This window comes from Ochotona princeps, chromosome X, assembly GCF_030435755.1.
Source record: "Ochotona princeps isolate mOchPri1 chromosome X, mOchPri1.hap1, whole genome shotgun sequence".
NCBI lineage: Eukaryota > Metazoa > Chordata > Mammalia > Lagomorpha > Ochotonidae > Ochotona > Ochotona princeps.
In genome coordinates this window covers 55,737,466-55,759,804 of record NC_080865.1, presented here as the reverse complement: position 1 = coordinate 55,759,804, position 22,339 = coordinate 55,737,466, and the positions used below count along the sequence as shown (strand labels likewise).

Here is a 22,339-nt window from a genome sequence, read left to right as displayed (position 1 = left end):
GGAAAGACATAGAAGACATCAAAACATTGCCAAATATTATAGAATGGTAGAATTAATATCATCATATTGTCCATATTGCCAAAAGCAGTTTATAGATTCATTGTGATCCAATCAAAATACTTACGGCATTCTTAGAAAAACGTGATGCCAAGAATCATATGGGAACATAAAAGATCCTGAATACCTAAAGGCAACTTAAATAACAACAAAAAGATTTAGGCATCAGAATGCCAGACTTCAAGATATAATGCAAGACAGTTACAGCCAAAATAGCCTAGTACTGGCACACAAGAAGACATGAAGATCAATGCAACATAACAGAAATCTTAAAAGTTAATCCACACATTTACTGTAATTTAATTTTTGATAAGGAAACTGAACTTAATCAAGGGAGAAAGCACACCATCTTTGACAAATAGTGCTGGGAAAATTTGATTTATGTGTGCAAATGTATCAAAACTTATAAATAAATTAATTAAAATATAATAACCTTCTACCTTACATCTTTTTGGAAAATCAACTCAAAATTGATCAAGAATCTATGACTTGATACCTTCAAATTACTAGAGGAAAACACGGGGGACACTTTGTGAAATCTAGGCTTAGGCAAGGCCTTCTTGAGAAAGACCTAAAAGCACAGGCAATTAAAGCTAAATAAATGGGATTATATCGAGCAAAGAAGCTTCTGCACTGTAAAGAAAACCATCAACATAGAGGCAGCCAGCAGAAGCGGAGAGAATATCTGCAAACTACACAAGTAATGTAAGATTATTATCCAGTGTCTATAAATAACTCAAGAAACTTAACGGCAACTAAAGAAGGAATCTAGTTAAGAAATGAACAAAAGACATGGTCAGAATTTTCAGCAGTTGAAATTCAACTGACAGGGAGACACATTAAAAATGCTCAGGTTTACTAGGTATCAGGGAAATGCAAATAAAAACTACAATGTGATTTCACCTCACTCCAACTAGAACAGCTACCATCCAGAAATTCAAAAATAATAAAGTCTGGAGAGGATATGGGGGAAAAGGCACCCTAATCCACTGTTAGTGGTAATGTTAACTAGTACAACCATCATAGAGGATAGTATGATGATTCCTCAGATATCTAAAAATCAATCTATAATATGATCCAGCTATCTCACCCCTTGAAATTTATTCAGTGAAACAAAACCAACATTTCAGAGAGTTATTAGTATCTCCTGGTTTAAAGCAGCTCAATTCACACTAAGAAATGGAATCAATCCAGATACTTCTAAATGGGTGACTGGAAAAAGAATGTGACATGTACATACTATGAAGTACTCTTCAACCATAAAAAAATGAAATCTTGTCTTTTGCAACTAAATGTATACAATTGGAAACCATTATTATTAGTAAAATAGATCAATCTCCAAAAGACAAATATATATTTTCTCAAAAACATGGTGTGTTTTGTTGTTATTGGTTTTTTCTTCTTCTTCTTTTTTTTTTTTTTTTTTTTTTTTAGTTTGAAAGGAAAATTTTACAGAGAGGATTTACTCCCTAATTACTTGCAATGACCAGAATTGACACTGGGTGAAACCAAGAACTGGAATCTTCTAGATTTCTGATAGGGGTTCTGGAACCCAAGTACTTGAATCACTTTCCTCTGCTTTCCCTGCTTATGCAGGAGCTGGATTAAAACAGAGCAGTGCAGACACAAACCAATGCCCATGTTGGCCTGCTACACCACACACTAATCCCCCAAAGATTTAATCTTTATGAGAAAAATTAACACCCTATGATTTAATTATGTTTTTATAGTCTTTGTCTATACTCCTGAGGAATATTAGATATTTTTTGGTAGTTGTGATGTGCTGATATCTTCACCTATTGGAGGGTTAAGTTTATGTTAGTAAAACAAAATGAAAATATGCCATTGTAAAATTAAGGGAAAAAAATCAGGGGAGACTGTGGGGTACCTGGGACATGTCATTATGTCTCTAAATCTCTGTCATGGAATATGTGAAATTCATTCCATTTATATAAAGAGATTTGTAATAATAAACAAAACAAAACATATTAAAGATCGGCACTTAGCCTAGCAGTCAAGACATGCACACCTTGTATCAGGGTGCCTACATCAGAATCCTTGTTTCAACTCTGATGCCACGGCTCTGCTCATGTCAGTGCTTGTAGACAGTCCTGATTGTCTTTGTGGCTGGGTTCTTTGCCGTGCCACCCACATAGGAAGCCTGGATTGAGTTCTCAGATGCCAGCTTTTGTTCTTCTCCAGCCCAGTCTTACCTGTTGAAGGCATTTGGGGAGTGAACGGACAACTAAAACCTTTCAGTGTTTGTATATCCTTTTGTGTCTCTGTCTCTCTGCCACCCTAATAAATGTACAAAGCATTTTAACATGTACTATTTATTTCAATTACAACTTAAAATACATCAGAATTTTATATATAAAAAAGTATTCACAACAAGGGAAGTAAATGGAAAATAATTATTTTGGTTAAGGAAGGTCCACTTCCTAAGGATAAAAGAATAATTATCTAGTTAAAATTTAAACATTAGTGTAGCACATTTTTGTACTTGCTTGAATTTATCTTTTGTTTTCTTAAGTACTATGTAGATTAGCAACTTCTGCTGGTGGAGTCATTATCAGGCCAGAGTGAAGATAGGGGATCAGGACGCCCTTGAATTTGAAGGTGCCATAAATGCTAAGGATTGCAAAATGCAATACAGCACTGGGGTTACAATAAACAGAAGCTTGTAATAAACAAGAAATGTTTTCTTTTCAAATAAAAAAAATTGAGTCTTTGAAATGGCTTCGGATAAATCTTTAATAGGCAAATTCTTCTCTGCCAAGTGATGTGGACTGTAAAAGTATTCTTAATTGAAGAGAATGAAAATATTCTTTTTGTTATAAATAAAACTTTAAATTAACAACAAATTCACTTTTTTCTTTTTCCCATGTTCTTTGTCATCAGTATGACAAATAGTTTCCAAAGCTAATTATGGCACAGGTGTGTTTCCTCATTATTTTAAAACTATTATCTGATTATTTCTGTCTGTATTCTAGTAACAATAAAACACATGCAATCAGTAAAATCAGAAATGCATCAGTAGAACATAAGAGGCAGTAAATGGATGAATCATATTTAACAGCTGTAACATTCAAGAAATTGAGCTATCTAAAACTGTCATATTTTTGTGAAAGAATTAAGACAGAACTATGGTCACAGTATAATTTCTTGACAGGCTTTAGTGATAACTGAAATATCCTATTCTGTCATTTTGTGAAGATATTTTTCTCTTGAGGGAAGTTCAGTCAGTATTCAGTGTTTGAGACTTTAGAAGAGATGAATGAAAAGCCATGTCATGTGTTCTGAGTGTATGTGTATACACACTTTTTCCCCTCTAAATAAAGTGAATACAGTTTCCTAGAATAAAGATTGAGAATAACTCAAAGGAAGTTGTTAAACTAGTATGTAGCAACTCTTTTGAGAAATGTAAATGAAAAACGCTTTAATGTCCTGATGGCTAAAATGTCACATAGACCAAATTTACTAAAGAATCCAGAGAATTCACTCTGAGTTTGCTTCCTCATTTGAATGTAGTTTTTATCTACAATCAGGCTTTTATAATCTGTGAGGATCAGTGATTCCTAATTAAATTTAGTTGCATTTCCTCCAATTTCTTGTGCTTTTATCAAAGCTAATCACCAAATGCACACATAAAAATAATGGTGCACATATTTCAGATTATTGCAAATTGAATAAGAAAATGACATTTAAATATTCATTGGTTTTTGCATAACAAATTATTTTTCTTTAATGATTGTCCAACTATCTGAGTAATTCCATTTTTTACTGCTTTGACATGATGACCAAATATGTCTGAATTGTGGTCACATTCATATTAATGAAATACAAATTTGTGGAAATAATTACAGCACCTTTTCAGCAATTTTCAAATTCTAAGAATTGTACTTGTGACCTTAAGAGTTTGACAAAATGCAGATTCTGACTCAGGAATGTGAATGTAATTTCTAGATTTTACATACATAATAAGCTTTAATGTTAAATTAATGCAGCCCAATTAAAATGCATACTTTGCAAAGCAAGGCTTTTAAGAATCTAGCTCCGGATTTTGCCCACATATTTTGTTTTCAAGATTTATTTATTTTTGTTTAAAGGGAAATTTATGGAGAGAAGGAGAGACAAAGATAGATCTTATAGATATTGGTTCACTGCCCTAATGGCCACAAAGGCCACGCCAAGCCAATCTACAGCTACGAACCAACAGTCTTCTCCAGTTATTCCACATGAATGCAGGAGCCCAAGGACTTTACTCGTTGTCTGCTGCTTTCCCAGGCTATAAGCAGAGAGCTAGATTGGAAGAGGAGCAGTAGGGCCACAAACTAGTGTCTATATGGTATGCTGGTGCCACAAACAGAGGCTTAGCGTACTGCACCACAAGACCAGCCCCTCCTCCTTTTTAAATCTCTTCTGGGTTCTAGAATTTAATCCTGTGCTTGCTGGTATTCAATATTATGTTACTGTCTTCATACACATATTCATACATACCTACTCATGGCAAGTAAATTGTTTCCTATTTCTTCATGATCAAATCTTTCTTGAACCTCAGAAAAACATATGCACAATAGAAATAAATAAATGCACAAGGACCACAATAAGAACTATAAACAAAATTGTAAATTTTACTGGCTGTTGATTTCATCTATTCTCACAGGATGTGGGTCCCCTATTATTTGTTCCACAGATATTTATAGTCTGAAGGATTGTTTAATATACACAAAAGAATGACTGGTCTCATGGGATAGTGCACCTAATCAACCTATTCATATTGAATATTTATCTTCTGGTCCTAATTATCTCCTGCTGCATGAGAAGCAATGGTATCTATGGCATGGAAATTCTGCAGTGTCCCATGCCTGACAGGAAAGAATATCTCTTTTTCTCCTTCTGCATACAAGGGAGTGAAGTGCTTCTACTTGTATCCCAGTATTTCATAGACCAATTAGGAATCAATAAGGGGCTTAGGAGATCCATATTCTCAGTGGAACATTTCCTGAGGTTTAAAGGAGAGTTGCACAGAATAACTAAACCCACTGGCAAATAATTCAATATCCTCATGATGTTCCACTAACTGTGACATCATAGCCTTGCTACTTGATCAAAATAGTCAGATGTGCTTGTTCTGTGTTCAAAATATGTATCCTTGGAACCTTTACCCAAATGGATTTCTAGAGAACTCTAGCTAACATTTTGATAACAGTTTCCTGGACATATGAACACAACAGTGATTTCAGGCCATTAGCAATCTGGTACCTCATGTTAGAATTAAAATCATTACACATTTATTCTTTGGATACCAGTTTTTTTTTTCTTTTAAATAATAATAATGCTCCTCCTTCACAGTGTCTGATTAACAAAGCATTGTCTATTTCTTTATTCTTTCAGTAGACTGACCAACTCATCCTTAATTCATTTCCATTCATATCAAATTAATTTTCAAATATGAATCATTTTCATTACTTGTCTTTCCTTGTTTAATAAGACTTAAAATTATTGAAAGCAGAGACTGCACACTCACACTTCCATACACATACAATATTGCTTGTTCTCCAAAAAGGATTGATCATTGATTCACTAGTTATAAAAATATATGATAAAAACAGATGGTTCTCACAGATTGGGTGAGAACCTTGTTTATGGAATTCCAAAATTCTGAAGTCTAAACATATGCATAAATAGAAAAAGCCATGTTATGTTACAAAAGTGAGTTGATGTTTTGGCTTGGCTTAATGTGACATCTATAAGAAAAGTACACAATGTGCTATTTATTAAATGGACAAGAATAAAAGTGGTGAATGTGTGGACTATAGAAATTTATTAATTTAGCATGTGTACTAATTTAATTATCTGGGGGAGGGCGGAGAATGGGGGCGGGCTCCCGATCCGGTTGCATCCGGTTCTCCCACCGCCCCCTGCAATGGGTTCCAGCTGCTCCAGCGGCAGGAGGAGTGGCAGTGCCCAAGCCAGTCCAGCTTTGCGAAGGCTCTCTGCGCCTTGGCCTGCAGGCACCCCGCCACAGCACCCCGCCACACGCACTTCCCTCTGCCAAGATGCCCAAGAGGAAGGTCAGCTCTGCTGAAGGGGCGGCCAAGGAAGAGCCCAAGAGGAGATCGGCCAGGATGTCGTCTAAACCGGCTCCTGCGTAGGTGGACGCCAAGCTCAAGAAGGCAGCTGGCAAGGAGAAGTCATCGGACAAGAAGGTGCAGGCCAAGGGCAGGAGAGGAGCAAAGGGCAAACAGGCCGAGGTGGCCAGCCAGGAAACTAAGGAAGATGTACCCGGGGAAAACGGAGACACTAAAAATAAGGAGAGTCCCGCCTCTGACCAAGCCGAAGAGAAGGAAGCCAAGTCCGAATAAGACCACACACCACCTCTTACCAGTGCTCCCTGTCTCTCTTCTGGTACGATCCAGAGGAATATTTCTATCAACTATTTTATAAATGCTAGATTTTTAGTGGCACTAGAAACATTTTTAAGAAGGAGGGAAGCCCACTCATCCCAATTTTTCAAGTGTAAATGATTTTGTTTAAGAGGTGAAATCATTGCTGGTTGTTTATTTTTTTGGTACAACCAGAAAATAGTGGGATACTGAATTAGGTGGGTGGTTTTTATATTCTATAACACACTGTGTACCAAATGGCAACTTGGAGTCACAGCTGTGCATTTCATCTGTCGTGGAAATTTTCAGTTACTTCTCCCGTGTTGGTCAATAGAGCTGTTTCCTACAGCAAACCATTCATTGTTGCTCTGTCAGAACAGTACACACCCTGTTACACCTTTGGATTTGGAAGTCCAGGGTTCCTAATCTTTAACGTGCTGTGAAAGACTGAAGACTTGCTTATGTCATGTATGTGATATTCAAGTCTGAGTGGGTGCGGTTCACATGACAGCAACACTACAGTCACTGGTACTTGGTAGCCTTTTCCAGAAGGGCTACCTCCAAATCCGAAGATGGAAAGTCACTGGAATAACTTCAAAAATGACAATTCATGGCTTGTTAGACTCTTGCTACATATGTTAAGCATTGTATACCAATGGAAATGTCCATTCACTGATTCTCAACACCAACAAAATCTCAATTGTGAACCGATAAAAAAAATCAATTTTCTGTAGCAATCAACTTCATATTTCAAAATTTAAAATGTTATCCCATTTGATGGTATTTTAGTATAATTTTTGCTTTTGACACAAAAGTATCAAGGGAATGGAACTAAATTAGGAACATTGATATTGTACCAAATTCTCACCTGACGACCCCATATAGATTATGTTCTAAGACCAATGCTTCATCTCTTTTTTTATAAAAATCCCCTTGTTATATGTCAATGGAAAGTGGTTACTTTATTTTCTAGCTTAATCATGGTTTAATTTCAATTTATAAATGCAATAATGATAGGGAATTTTTTTTTTTAAACCAATATAAGGTATCACTTTACAGAACTTCCTGAAGATTTCTTTTTCTACATTGACTTACTTCTTATTCATGTCTTAGTTCATTTAGTATTTGTAAAGAAACAGAAACACCTAAGACTAGAATATATGAAATGAATAGAAGTTTACTTATTACAGTTCTGGACGTCATAAGGTCCAAGACAGAAATGTTAGCGTAAATGTTAGCATTTGGCAAAATTGTTTTGCTGCCTCATAATAGCAAAAGTCATACGGAAGAAGGGCAAGGCAATGGTGAGAAAGAGAAAGAAATGGGAATCAAAATTACTCTTTTTAATGATCTACTCCCATTATAATGGTATCAACTGATTCATAAAAATGAAGCTTTTATGGCCCAACTATCTCTAAAAATTCCTAGTTCTTACTGCTATAATAATGGCATTTAGATGTAAGCATGTATTTTTGAAGGGCAAACACTTATCTATTGCAACCTGGAATGAAACCTGAGACTCAAAAAATGAAATATTAAGTATCAAAATGTACATTTATGAGACTATAAGTTCTATTAAAGAGGTATTTCAAGAAAAAAGAAAAAGGAAAGAAGGAAAGTAGATTTTTGTCATATACTATTTAAAAGTTGCCAGAAAAATATGCACAAAATAATGACATAGCAATAAAAGCAAGTGAGGTTAAACTGGGATTCAGATATTAAAGGGATCTGTTCTTGATTATTCTAAAATTAGAAAAATGATTAAACTCAAATCCTTTTTAAAATGCCATATGTAATTATAAATATAAAAACTGTCTATGAACAATAAAGCTCAGTGAAAAAATAATATTGGTCAAGTTTTAAACAACGGTTTATCTTGTAATTTGTTTGAATACTTTTTGAAGTCATCACATTTGTGATTCTCAGACTTTCATAAAAGTTACGGTGACATGAAAAATAATGCAAAGTCTCTCAATTTCCAAAACGTCCCCATAAGATATTTGGCATCTTCCCAATGCTATGCACCTCCATACATTTTCTAAAATTTTTTGAAGACCCTCTATCATGTGGATTTCAACTTCACCATTGCATCAAAATAAACTTTTAAAATCTTTTTTTCATTAATTTTCAGAAGTCCCCTTATAAATCTCAAATTAATTTGGTATAAAATTAAATTTTTAAAGTTTATTTTATAAAATCCATATAGTAACCACAAAAATATTTAGACATTTATAAAAGGAAATAAGGAAATAAAAATCACGGTTCAAAATCAAGTAGACACAAAAGGAGAAATAAAGGGAACAAATGTATTCATATCTTTAAAATATGTAGATGACTAATAACAAAGTGGCAACAACAAGCCATCTCATATGAGCAATTAGCTTAAAATAAATGTGATAAACTCATTAATCATAAAAGTATCAACTCTATACTTATCACAAGACTTTAGATATAAGGAATAAAATCAATCAAAATTCAAATGGTACAAAATTATTCTATGCAAATAGCAAAAAGAAAGCTATAGTAGTTATACTGACAATCACACAAAATAGGATTCAAGTAACTATATCAATTAAATGAGAATAATAATAAAATTGTTAAAAAAAAAAAAAGCCACCTCAACAAGCAAGCATGATTGAGGTACATGTGCAGACTGCAGAAATCCAAAATAAAGAAAGAATTCACTGAAATAAATGAAAGGGAAAGTAGTCAACTTAATACTACTGCTGGCGTTGTGGAGTAGTTGGTTAAGTTGCCACCCAAGACATTAGCATATCATATGAGCCCCAGTTTAGTCTCAAATGTTCCACATCCAATCCAGCTCCCTGGTAATGCACCTGGCAGGCAAAAGAAGATGATTCAATTCTTAGAATCTTGACACCGATCTGGGAGATCAGGATGGATTCTCTGACTCCTGGATTTCACCTGGCCCAGCCTTAGCGATTGTACCCATTTAGGAAGTGAGCCAGCAGATGAAAAAAAAATCAATCTCTCTCACTTTCTTCTTCTTTATTATTATTATTTTTTATTTAAATTTCTGATGATGTTTACATAGTTGATTAGTGTGAGAAGGATTGAGGGTTGGGGAAAAAGTGGGTGTAATCACTGTTTTCAATTTTTCTATTTCTTCTTTCCATTTCTCAGAGGAGAGGGGATAAAAGGGGAAAAGCCATCCCCAGCCTCCCAATCACCCCAGTATCCAGGGATGGGAAACAGTCAGATATCAACCCAAGGAACCCAATATGATGCATGTTCTAACGGTTCTGCCCAAGTAATTTTGAAAATTCTGAAATGCTGTTGATCTTGTCAATCCAAGGATGAAGAATCCCTTCCAATGTCAAGTCTCTATTGGCCCAGATGTTTATTGTCAACACTTGGCTAGGGTAGTTGTCCAATTTATTCATTGTTCTGCTATGATAACATACGTCTTCTGCTGGCCCTAATGGGCTGCAATATCCTTTATTGCATTTTGGCCAAATGTCCATTGCTCCTTCTTTTACACAAAGGAAGCCCAGTTCTGACACGTGCACTCCACATTCAGATCACAAATCCTGGAGATGGGACCCCAGGCCCCCTCATGCCCCCACCTATGCCATACCCAGATGCCAGCAAGCCCACACTCCAAGTTCCCATAAGCTTGCCACCAGGCAACCATGTGAGCTTCCCCTAGCACCACTGGTACCCTGGACTGCCCAACAGAAACCCCACCCAACTCCCTGCACCCAGGGCTCACACATCTGGCACCTATCATGCAGGTGGGCCTGAGTACTTGCGACTGGTAACCTGGGAACCGCCGGTCACCCCCTTCTACTCCCACCCCCATGGACTAATGGACCCAGCAATCATTCTACAGAAGCCCAAGGACACCGTTCCCCGTGGGGCTCCTGGATCTGACACCCAACGTGCTCAGACTGGCATGGCTCATCTCACCTAGGCATCTACCAGTGGGTGTTGCAGCCTAGCTCTGACCAGCCTGCCCCTAGTTCCAGCTCCTGCTGGTGGGTGCTGCAGGTTAGCCTTGCCTAACCAGTCCCCAATCTCAGCCTTAATGTGGATTGGCTGATATTGCAGCCTGACCCAGCCCATCCTGCACCCTGTCCAGGTTCTCAGATCTGCCAGTGGTTGTTATGAACTGACCCAGCTAGGCCCATCCCCAGACCTGAGCCACATGTATGACGGTGGATACTGTAACCTGGCTTGTTCTGGGTTGCTCCTTGCTTTGTTCTTGAGCTCACCCAATGGGACTGTTTCCTGACAAAGGAGTTCCCCAAGCTCCTCTATCAGTTCTCCTCCCAGTGTCAGATCTCACTCACACTTGTGGGTCCTTGTCCCCGGTTGACTTACTCCATCTCTTTTCCTTGCAAGAACAGTATCCCTCACCAGCTGGTCCAAACTCATTCTGATTCTTACTATTTGGTGTTACAGGCCAGCCATACTTTGTCCATGCTGAGACACAGCTCTCATGTTGTTCAGTGGGAGCTGAGACCTAATCCAGCCAATTCTACACCACCAAAGTGGGTGCTGGAGTCTGGCCCAGTCTAATGTTCCTCAGACACAGTCCACATCAATGCCGAGGGAAACTGCAGCCATGTCCAGCCCAGGTTGCTGCCTCTTTCTGGCACTCACGTTCAGCAGCAGAAATCCAAACCAAACTGGGGTGCCCTCGTAGCTTCCCATCCAAGCCTATTCCAGGCACAGATCTTGCATATGCCAATGAGATTGCAGTTCCACAGGGGTGAATCCACATACCGCCACACATATTCTGCCCTCAGACCTGATTCTCACGAATACTGGTTAGTGTCACAGATCAGCCTAACATTGTCCTTTCCCTGTTCAGACTCTTACCAGTGGGTACTATGTTCTACTGCTAAAAGGTAGGCTTCTAGCCCTAGCTTTAGTGTGCAGCAGTGAATGGTATTCAGTGATAGTTGATGCTAACTATCCCATTTCAGGTCTCCTACACATGCTGGTGTTTCAGTTTGACTTTTTTTTTATTGATTACATTGCATTATGTGACACAGTTTTATAGGCATAGGGATTCCGCGACCCCTCCCCAAACCCTTCCCCAATTGTGGATTCCTTCACCTTGTTGCATTACCACAGTTCAAATTCAGTTGAGATTTTTTCATTGGAGGTATTTACCAAGCATAAAGTCCAGCATCTTATTGTCCAGATAAGTTCAACGGTTTCTTGGTGAGACCATCTCTGTTCTGAAGGTAGAGCCGGCAGAGTATCATCCCAATCAATTAAAAGCCCCGACATAACATCAGTAACAATTTATTACACTATGGAATTAGTTAACATGGTGTTGAGTAACCAATAGGTCAAAAAAAAAAAAAAAGAATGCAAGTTCTGAACCACATCCTGTGACTTCTTCATTGATATTTCAATTATTAGTTTATATACAACCAGGTTCTATACACCTTAAAATGGCTATAGATTACTATTCAGCTGTCTCATGTCTATTTTAATTTTAGTATTTAGCAGTTTATAGAGTTGAAGCATGATTTTGCTGAACCTGGCTGTTTTTCGGGTAGTCTAACTCTGTAACTCTAACAAGACATGTGTCAACTGTTTAGATGAACAGTTTTAGGAGGGGTGTACAGAGAAATCTTCAATACCCTAGTGAGGAGTAAAAAATCTTTGTGTCCCACCCAGCGAGGCATAAGTGTATCCTCGCTGACCGTTTCCTGTCTGATTCTAAGCTTTCCTTGTTGTTCTCTGTCTATCTAGTCTAGATTTTTTGCTTGTTTCTTTGTTTTGAGGGGTTTCTGGAGTGATCCTGAGGGTCATTGCAAGAGAGGGTGTGGACCCAAAGTCAGAACCAGGCAAGGACCAGAGAAAGCTCCCCTCCCTAGTCCCGGACGAACTTTACTGTTCTTCTGTTTCTGCAGACCGCTTAGTGCTCCTGGTTGTCATTTCGATGACACGGATCCTGCAAAGCAGGATTTGGACTTCTTCCATCCCATGTGGTAGATCCAAATGGGGGTGGGTGACCTCACAGTTCTTGGCCTCCGAAGGCACTCCAATTCCCCGTGGTCTCCTTGGCAGTTGGGATGTAGAACTCAGCGCTCATACTGATAGTCCTTGGTGAGGATCTAGGAGTCTTCAGGGTTGGGATACAAGCCTCCTCTTGTCTACCTGCTCCGCTCTAGGGTCCCTCCCCCCCCGGTCTATGCATATGACCTCCTGTTAAGAGGTTGTCAGGATTGCTCCTGATTCCCCCCATATGCCTTTGTAGTTTTACTATTGTCTAATGCTGATTCGAGTCTGTTGTCTATGAGTTACCAGTTATGATCCTGATAGGTTATACTTCGTGTCTTCCTCACACATTCTATGGAAATGGGAGATTTCTCTGCTCTCCCTCCCCAATTCGGAATAACATAGGGTGTTAAAAGTATATTAAGTTTTACAGTTCTTAGATGTAGATCATAAGCAGTCTGACTCACATTGATTGTTGATTCATAGATTACATCACATTATCTTATTGAATTAGATACAGGCTGTTTGAGGTTGAAATAATGTTACAATATACAGGTACTGTTTTCTGGATGACATCATTTCATCTTATATTAAGGCAAACATGTGGTATTTAACCTTTTGGGATTGGCTCATTTCCCTTAGCATAATGGTTTCCAGTTGGGTCCATTTGACCACAAAAAAAAAAAAAAATACATTTTGATTTTTTTTAATAGCTGAGTAGTATTCCATGGAGTAGATGAACCATAGCTTTCTTATCCAGTCTTCTGTTGATGGGCATTTTGGTTGCTTCCAAGTTTTTACAATTATTGATTGTGCTGCTATGAACATAGGAGTGCATGTTGGTTTCTCATGAAACAGGTGTTTTGGATATATTCCTCGGAGTGCTATTGCTGGATCATATGGTATGCAGGTTTTCATTTGTTTGAGTGTTCTCCATACTGAGTTCCATAGAGGCTGTACAAGTATGCAGTCCTACCAGCAGTGGAGTAGGGTTCCCTTTTCCCCACATCCTTGCCAGTGAGTGTTGTTCACAGTTTTTTGTTTGTGGGCCATTCTTACTGGTGTTAGGTGGTACCTCATTGTTGTCTTAATTTGGATTTTCCTTATTGCCAGGGAACTTGAGCTTTTTTTCATGTGTTTGTTTGCCTTTTGGGTTTGTTCCTTTGTGAAATGTCTGCCCATTTCCCATGCCCACTTCTTCAATGGTTTGTTTGTTTTGGTGTTTTGGTTATTCTGAAATTCTTTGTATATTCTAGAGATTAGCCTTCATCAATTACGCAGTGTGCAAAGATCTTCTCCCATTCTGTGGGTTGCTTTTTTACTTTGTTGATTGTTTCCCTTGCTGTACAGAAGCTTCTTAGTTTGGTGAAGTCCCATTTGTTTATTTTGGTCTGGATTACTAGTGCTTTTGGTGTCCTTTTTAGGAAGTCAGGGCCAACACCTAAATCTTGCAGGGTGTTTCTAACATTTTCTTCTAAATGTTTGAAGGGTTCTGGATGTAGGTTTGGGTCTTTTATCCATTTTGATTTGGTCTTAGTGTATGGTGAAAGATGTGGATCTATCTTCTTGTTTCTGCAGGCTATCAACCAGTTGTCCCAACAGCATTTATTGAAGAGACCTTCCCATTTGCTTGAACTGTCGTCTACCTTTTTGTCAAAGATTATTTGGCTGTATCTATGTGGGTTCCCTTCTGTTGTTTCTATTCAGCTCCATTGATTCTCCTGTCTTTCACTGTGCCAGTACCAGACTGTTTTGAGTACCACTGTCCTATAGTATGTCCAGAGGTCGGTGACAGTGATTCCCCCTGTAAACTTCCTGTTCTTCAGAATGGTTCTAGCCATTCATGGTTTTTTGTGTTTCCAAATGAACCTTTGTATCATTTTTTCCAGTTCGATGAAGAATGTTTCGGGTAATTTGAATGGGATTGCATTCAATGTATATATTGCTTTTGGTAGTATACATTTTAATGATATTGATTTTGCCTGTCCAGGAACATGGGATGTTGCTCCATCTTTTGAGCTCTCCTTCAAATCCTTTTTTAAAGTATTTTGTAGTTTCCTTCAAAAAGGTCTCCTACATTTTTGGTTAGATATATGCCTAGATACTTCATAGTTTTCTCTGTTATTTTGGATGGTACCTTGCAGGTTAGATCTTTTTTCCATCATGGGGCTGTTTGCATACACTATAGCTGTTGGTTTTTGTTCATTTATTTTGTACCCTACCACTCTCCCAAGTTCTCATATAAATTCTAGCAGCCTCTGTATTGAGTCTCTTGGTTCTTTTATGTAAAGGATCATGTCATCTGCGTATAGTGAAAGCTTGAATTCTTCATTTCCCATTTGAATTCCTTTAATTTCTTTCTCTTGTCTTATGGCCTCTGCAAGCACCTCTAGGACTATGCTGAATAGCAGTGGTGATAGTGGGCAGCCTTGTCTTGTTCCAGATCTCAGTGGGAAGGGATCAAGTTTTTCTCCATTCAGTATGATGCTGGCTTTGGGTTTTACATATATTGCTTTGATTATGTTGTGGATTGTTCCTTCTATGCCTACCTTGGTTAGGGTTTTTAACATGAAGTGGTGTTGCATTTTGTCAAAAGCTTTTTCTGCATCTATTGATAGTATTTACATGATTTTTTGTTTTCAGTTTTTGGATGTGATGTATCACATTTGTGGATTTCCATATGTTGAACGATCCCTGCATTCCAAGGATGAATCCTACTTGGTAGGGATGAATGATCTGTCTGATGTTTTTTTGAATTCTATTGGCTAGGATTTTGTTGAGAATCTTAGTCTCAATGTTCCTCAGGGAGATAGGTCTGTAGTTTTCCTTCTCTGTTAATTCTCTATCCGGTTTGGGGATTAAGGTGATGTTGGCTTCATAGAATGTGTTTGGGAGGGTTGCTTCCTTTTCTATTGTTTTTAAGAGCTTGTAGAGGAATGGGGTTAGCTCTGTTTGGAATGTTTTGTAGAATTCTGCGGTGAAGCCACCTGGGCCTGGGCTTTTCCTTTTTGGGAGATCTTTAATTACTGACTCTATCTCTGCTTTGGTTATGGGTTTATTCAGGTCTTCTGTTGCCTCTGAGGTAAGTTTTGATAAGTGGTTGGAGTCTAGGAACCTTTCCATTTCCTGGTGATTTTCTGATTTGTTGGAGAACAGTTCTTTGTAGTAATTTCTAATTATTTTCTTGATGGTTGCAGTGTCTGTTGTTATGTTGCCTTTTTCATCTTTGATGCTGTTAATTCTCACTTTCTCTTGTTTTTTTTTTTTTTTTTTTTTTTTTTTTGTGAGGCGGGCTAGTGAGGTGTCTATTTTGTTTATCTTCTCAAGAAACCAGCTTTTTGACTCATTGATTTTTGTGTAGAAGTTTTTTAATTTCTATATGATTTATTTCCTCCCTTGTTTTGATAATTTCTTGTTTCTTATTGTTTTTGGTGTCATTTTGCTGCTGTTTTTCCAATTCTTGGAGGTGTGTCTTTAACTCCTGTATTTGATGCCTTTCTTGGGCCTTGACATGAGCACCAATTGCAATAAGCTTACCACATAACCCTGCTTTGGCGGTGTCCCACAAGTTTTGGATTGTTGTATCTGAGTGTTCATTGGTTTCCATAAATATTTTGATCTCCTCCTTAATTTCTTCTCTAACCAATTGTTCATTTAATAGCATATTGTTCAACCTCCAAGAGCTTACATATTTCCTGGGGCATTTTGAATTGCTGATTTCCAGTTTCATTCCGTGGTGGTCTGAGAAGGTACATGGTATGATTCTGATTTTTTTGAAGTTAGTTAGACTTGCTTTGTGCCCTATAATGTAGTTTATCCTGGAGAAAGTGCCATGCACTGCTGAAAAAAAAATGCATGATTTGCAGCCTTAGGATGAAATGTTCTATATATGTATACTAAGTCCAGCTGTTCTATTGTTTGTGTGAGCTCTGTAGCTTCTCTGTTGAGCTTTTGTCTCATTAATCTATCTGTTGGTGTTAATGGGGTGTTCAGATCTCCCAGGATTATCGTATGTTCATCTATATCTCCCTTTAAGTCTATAAGTAATTGTTTCACGTAGCTGGGTGCATCTGGACTTGGAGCATAAATGTTAAGGATGGTAATCACTTCCTGATGGATAATTCCTTCCAACAATATAAAATATCCTTGTGTGTCCTTTTTTATGTTTGTCATGTTGAAGTCTATATCATCTCAAATTAGCAACACTACACCAGCCTTTTTTTCTCGTGTTTTGGCTTGAATTATCTTTTTCCATCCTTGCACTTTCAGTTTCTTAGCATCTTTTCTGGTTAGATGTGTCTCTTGTAGGCAGCAGATAGTTGGGTCCTGTTCGCTGATCAATCTGTTAATCGATGTCTTTTGACTGATGAATTTAGGCCGTTTGTATTAAGGGTTAATATTGAGATTGTGATTTTGTCCCTTCATGCCTGCGTGTGTTTTTGTGGGTGTTGGTATCTGATTATCTTACCTTGCGTGGGTCTAGTGGGGAGGTCTTCCCATTTGCCATCCTTGCTTATGGTTTGCTTCCTTTTTCTCTGGGAGTAGCACATTTCTAAGGAGATTTCGTAGTGCTGGTTTTGTGCTGGCATATTCTTCTAGTTTCTCCTTGCTATGAAAGTATCTAATTTCATTCTCGAATACAAATGAGATCTTTGCTGGGTACATTATTCTTGGTTGACAGTTGTTCTGTTTCAGTATTTGAAAAAGTTTATTCCATTCCCTTCTTGCTTGGAGTGTCTGTTCTGAGAAGTCAGCAGTGATCCTGATGGACCTGCCTCTAAATGTAAGCTTGTCTATGCTTTGTGCTAGCCTCAGGAATCTTTCTTTGTATTCGTTGGAGGGGAGCTTGATTACCACGTGTCTGGGTGAAGATCTCTTGGGATCAAATCTGTGGGGCATCCTCTGGCCTTCCTGGATTTGGACTGGGCTCATGTTCCAAGTGTTTTGGAAGTTCTCCTGTATAATTTCCTTTTGCATCGGTTGTATACCTGTCTGTCTTTCCACTCCTTCTGGAAGGCCTATAATTCTGATATTTGACTTCTTCATGTTGTCGTTCATTTCCTGTAAAGCCTTGGTGGTTTTGTTCAAATTTTTCTAACAGTTGATTAATAATCTGCCTGCTTTCATTCTGGGAATCTTCCAATTCGGATATCCTGTCTTCTGCTGCAATAATTCTGTTGGATAAACTTTCAACTCTGTGCTTCAGGTCAAGGATCTCATTTTTGAATAATTTTGTTTCTGTGATCATGTGGTTTTTGAATTCGTTAAGTTCCTCCAAACATTTTTCGTTGTCTCTGAAGAGTTTTACAAATATTTTTCTGAACTCCTTGTGTGATAGGTCGTCAATTTCTTCATCTGTAATCTCTGTGATTGACCAGGCCTTTTGGTGACTTCTGGGGTGGCACTGGCTCCTTCCTCTGACTCATTTATTTTCTTTTTTTCTTTTTTTTTTCATAGTTTCTTTTTTTATTATTTTTAATTCATTAATTACATTGTATTATGTAACACAGTTTCATAGGTACTTGGATTCTCCCCACCCCTCCCCAAACCCTCCCACCATGGTGGATTCCTCCACCTTGTTGCATAACCACAGTTCAAGTTCAGTTGAGATTCCCCCATTGCAAGCATATACCAAACATAGAGTCCATCATCTTATTGTCCAGTCAGGTTCAATGGCTTCTTAGGTATACCCTCTCTGGTCTGAAGACAGAGCCAGCAGAGTATCATCCCGATCAATTAAAAGCTCCAACATACCTTCAGCACAAATTTACATCATTATGGAATGAATTGACATAGTAATGAGTAACCAATATGGTAAAAGTAAATGCGAGTTCTTATCCACCTTCTGTGACCACCTCATTGACATTTCAATTTTAGTTTATACACAACATATAACAAACCTAACATAACATGTTATACATAACATCGTGTCATCTTAAATTAAGGCAAACATGTGGTATTTAACCTTTTGGGAAAACAAAATGCAGTTCTTTGTAGCCAAATGGGCCAAACTGGAAACCATAATGCTAAGGGAAATGAGCCAATGACTCATTTATTTTCCTGTGACCTCGCCCCATGTCTATGTGATATAAGGTATTGCTGGCTTCAAACCCTTGACTTCTGCTGCCACCTAGTGTGTGACCTGAGGTCTTGCTGACCTAGATTTTTTTTTCTTCTTTGTGGGGCCTGGATTACCCTCCCCCTAATTTTTCAGTCTGCGGTCTCTTGGGCTCTTTAAAACCGGGCGATATTTATGGTAGCTTTTGAGCATCCCTTCTGTGGAGTTCTCGTGGCCCTGCAATTGGCACTGCCCAGTGCTGGGGAGCTCAAGTTCCCAGGATCGCCCAGGCTCTTTGTTTCTGTGCCTAGCAGCCCTCTCTGGCCCAACTGCCCAGATCCAAGCCTGCCCAGATCCAAGCCTGCCCAGATCCAAGCCAGCAGATCCAAAGCACCTTTCACCACATTTTGTGCCAAGGTCTGCCTGCCCGTCACCTCCTGCTAAGGGTGGGCACTTCCCTGTGTTAGTAGCTCACCAAGGTTTGCTCCCCAAATTTCACTTGCCCAATTTCGCTCAAGTCTCCGCAGCTCAGGGCTCCCTCTTTGTCCTTCTCAGGTTGCTGTTCCAGTCTTTCGCATTTGTTTTGCTGCCGTGTGCCACCTGTCTCAGTCTTGGCAAGACTGGGGGATTTCCCACAGTGTACCCCATGGCTCTTTTCCTCTCAGGCTCACTTCAGACTGCTCCCATCCCTAACTTTTAGGACCCTCAGTTACATCAGTCTAACTATGTCGGCCATCTTGACTCCTCCTCTTTCAGTTTGATTTTTAAGGTTCCTCCCATTACCCCTTCAAGCCATCGTCTCATCCCCCTCACTTACCTGCAAGTATAGTGACCTTGTCTATAGAAGTCCCTCAGTAGTCATCCTCACCGACACATGAGCTCTCAGGTCCCTACTAGCCCCTATGTTCACCATCCCCTAGACCCTTTGTAAGCCCACACACCAAATTGTTAGTATGTTCTACCAGGAGGTCTTAGTCTGGGTATCAATGGCACCCAGGCTACCCAGCTTGGGTTTAAGCCATCCAGCTGCCCACATGCATGCCTGCACAAGGACACAGTTCAGGCTTGCCTGGGTCTCAAATTCTCTCTCTGCCTCTGATATGCATGCTTTCTCCTCTCTATGTAACTGCATTTCAAATAAATTGTTTAAAAACATGCTAAAGAAAAAGAAGACTTCTTGAACACTACAGACCTACTTGACCTAAGAGAATGCCAACACAACACTAGCAAAGTATTTTTTTTTCTCTCAGATGTATTCACCAAGATATACCATATATTATCATAAAGGAAGTCTTGATAAATTTTATAAGATTAAAACTCATTCAAGTTCTCTTTTCTACTCAGAGTGAAGCAAAACTAGAAATCAACACAGCAAGGAACTCTGGAAAATACACAAATACGCGGAAATTAGATGCATTCGCATCTGTTAAGTACCTCTGAGAAACTAAGTTAGAAGGAAGGAAGTATACTTGTGCTCATAGTTTTGAAAGTGCACAACCTATGTTTGGGTGTTCCCACTGGTCTGTAATCTAATGAGGGCAAAGTCTGGCAGTGAACAGAGGAACAATCACCTGGAGAGCTAGGAAACACAAACACACTGAGAACACTTGACTTCAATAACCAAATCTTTTGAGAAGTACTTTACAAGTCAAGCACCCAAGGACCTAAAAACCTCCTACTACGTCTAACTGCCAGACGTCATCATCATCTCAAGTCTTAATAATTAATCAATAATTAATTAATTATACCCTAATATGTTATTCTACTAGCCATTGATATAAGACTTGGGAGTTTGAATGTCTACATAAACTTGGAAGCCAAATCATGTTCAATCTGTAACATTCCTTCTCTGGTTCCCCAAAATTCCAAGGTCTTAACTGAGTCCAACATCAATTTACAAATCCAAAGTGTAATCTTAAATTCAAAGCAATGTTCTCACTTGTTCAGCAGCACAATCCAAAACAAGTTACATACTTCCAAGATATAATGGTGGGATGGGCACAGGATAGATGTTTCCATCCAAAAGGGGAAATATGGACATAGAAAGGTTACTTGGACCAAAGCAAAAATAAAAACCAGCAGGGCAAATTTAAATCCTAAAGCTTCATATCCAGCATACTGGCACATTCTGATGGTGTCAGTTACAGAAGCCCTGCCCTTATGTTTTTGCTTATCACAGCCTGCACATCAATTCTCAGAGTCTGAAGTCTCTTCTCTGCAACTCTAATACACATCACCCAAATGGGGCTCTTGCAGCAGTTCCAACATATATTCCAGTTAGCTTTGTCCTAGTTGAGGCTCTCTGCAGTGGCTCCAATCCTGGTTACTCATATTTTCTAGTATATTCTTTGTTATCTAGCTTGTAGCTGCTATGTCTCTAAGACTCTGTTGGTCTTTGTCCACATGGCTGCTTTCTGAGGTTACATACTCATGTCTAAGGCTTTCCCAAACATACCTGGCACACTGCTTGGAACTTTTCCTGGCAGGTATCTCATACTGCCGAAATTAGCTTTCTGGCTCTCATTTTCGTAGCTCACAATGATTAACCTCATTAGAGGTTCCGTGAAGGGGCTCCAACCTTGAAGCATTACTCTGCACAGCCTTTAAGGTTTTCTTTGGAACAGTAATAGAAGATTTCATGACCCCGTAACTTTTGCAATCTATATACACTTTCAAAACTAGCATCATGTGGACATTTGCTTAAATGAAAGCTGTGGTGGCCTCTAAGCACTAGCACAGCAAGCTAGAACTTGTTGCTGGTCCCAAGTGAGCAAGGAGCACAGGGTCTCTATCCTAGAAAAGATTTCTGTCTTGGGAACCCTTTGAAACAATTCTTTAAAAACTTTTAAACATCAGAAGAGGCTAAGAAGGGAGGCTCTGCCTCAAAGATCTCTGAAATGACTTCACGGTCTTTGTTCCAATGCTTTGTCTATTAGAACATGGCACCCTTTCACCTGTGCTTATCTCTTTCATCAGAATTTCTTTAGCACATGGCATTCCAAAACCTTTCTTCTGGTGTAAGGCTGTAAAATTTTCAAATCCTTCTGCTCTTCTCCTTTCTGCGTTTGATTCTCACTGTAAAACTTACAAAATAACAGCCAATCACACCCATGATGCAGCCTGAATGCTTTGCTGCTTGGAAATCTCCTTGGCCAATGGAAAATAAAAGGTAATCTACAGCTTCATTTTAACCTCTCACAAAAAGCTCAGGGCTGGGTAACAAAAAAAGCCAGGTTCTCTGCCACCATGTAACAAGGATGACCTTTAGTGGAAGTCCAACATAATTTCCATTTACCTCTGAAACCTCATCAGCCTGGCCTTTACTCTCCACACTCATATAAGGGTTCAGTTATTCTGAATCTGCATCAGAACCATACACATATTCTGCTTACCAACATCTTGAACTTTCCCTGGAGAGCTCCATCAAACTCTCAAAATTTTCCAGGAGGCCAATTTTATAGAAGCAAGTAATAGCAACACCCTTTCTTCTATGATCACAATTTTCTGTTAACTTTGTTATTTTAAATGAGATAACTAAGAGAAACTAATTTATAAAATGCAAGATTTCCTTGGTTCCTGGTTTTGAAGATTCACAGGTCAAAATCTGGCAGCCCCATTGGTCAGATATCTGATGAGCGTGAAATCTGGCAGAATGCAGAGGCATAGTTACAGGTTGACTTGGAAAGCATGAATCATGTTTACATTTTATTTATTTTTTTTAAAGATTTATTATTATTGGAAAGCCAGATATACAAAGAGGAGGAGGAGAGGCAGAGAGGAAGATCTTCCATCCGATGTTTCACTCCCCAAGTGAGCCGCAACGGGCTGGTGCACGCCGATCCGATGCTGGGAA

General features: G+C 38.7%; 1 pseudogene across 1 annotated transcript; it reads left to right on the top strand.

The window, feature by feature from the left end:
* Window positions 1–6,119: 6,119 nt before the first annotated feature.
* LOC101534994 (non-histone chromosomal protein HMG-14-like) lies at window positions 6,120–6,657 on the top strand (annotated as a pseudogene). Its single transcript, XR_192180.2, has one exon. The product of XR_192180.2 is annotated as a non-histone chromosomal protein HMG-14-like (transcript).
* Window positions 6,658–22,339: the final 15,682 nt, after the last annotated feature.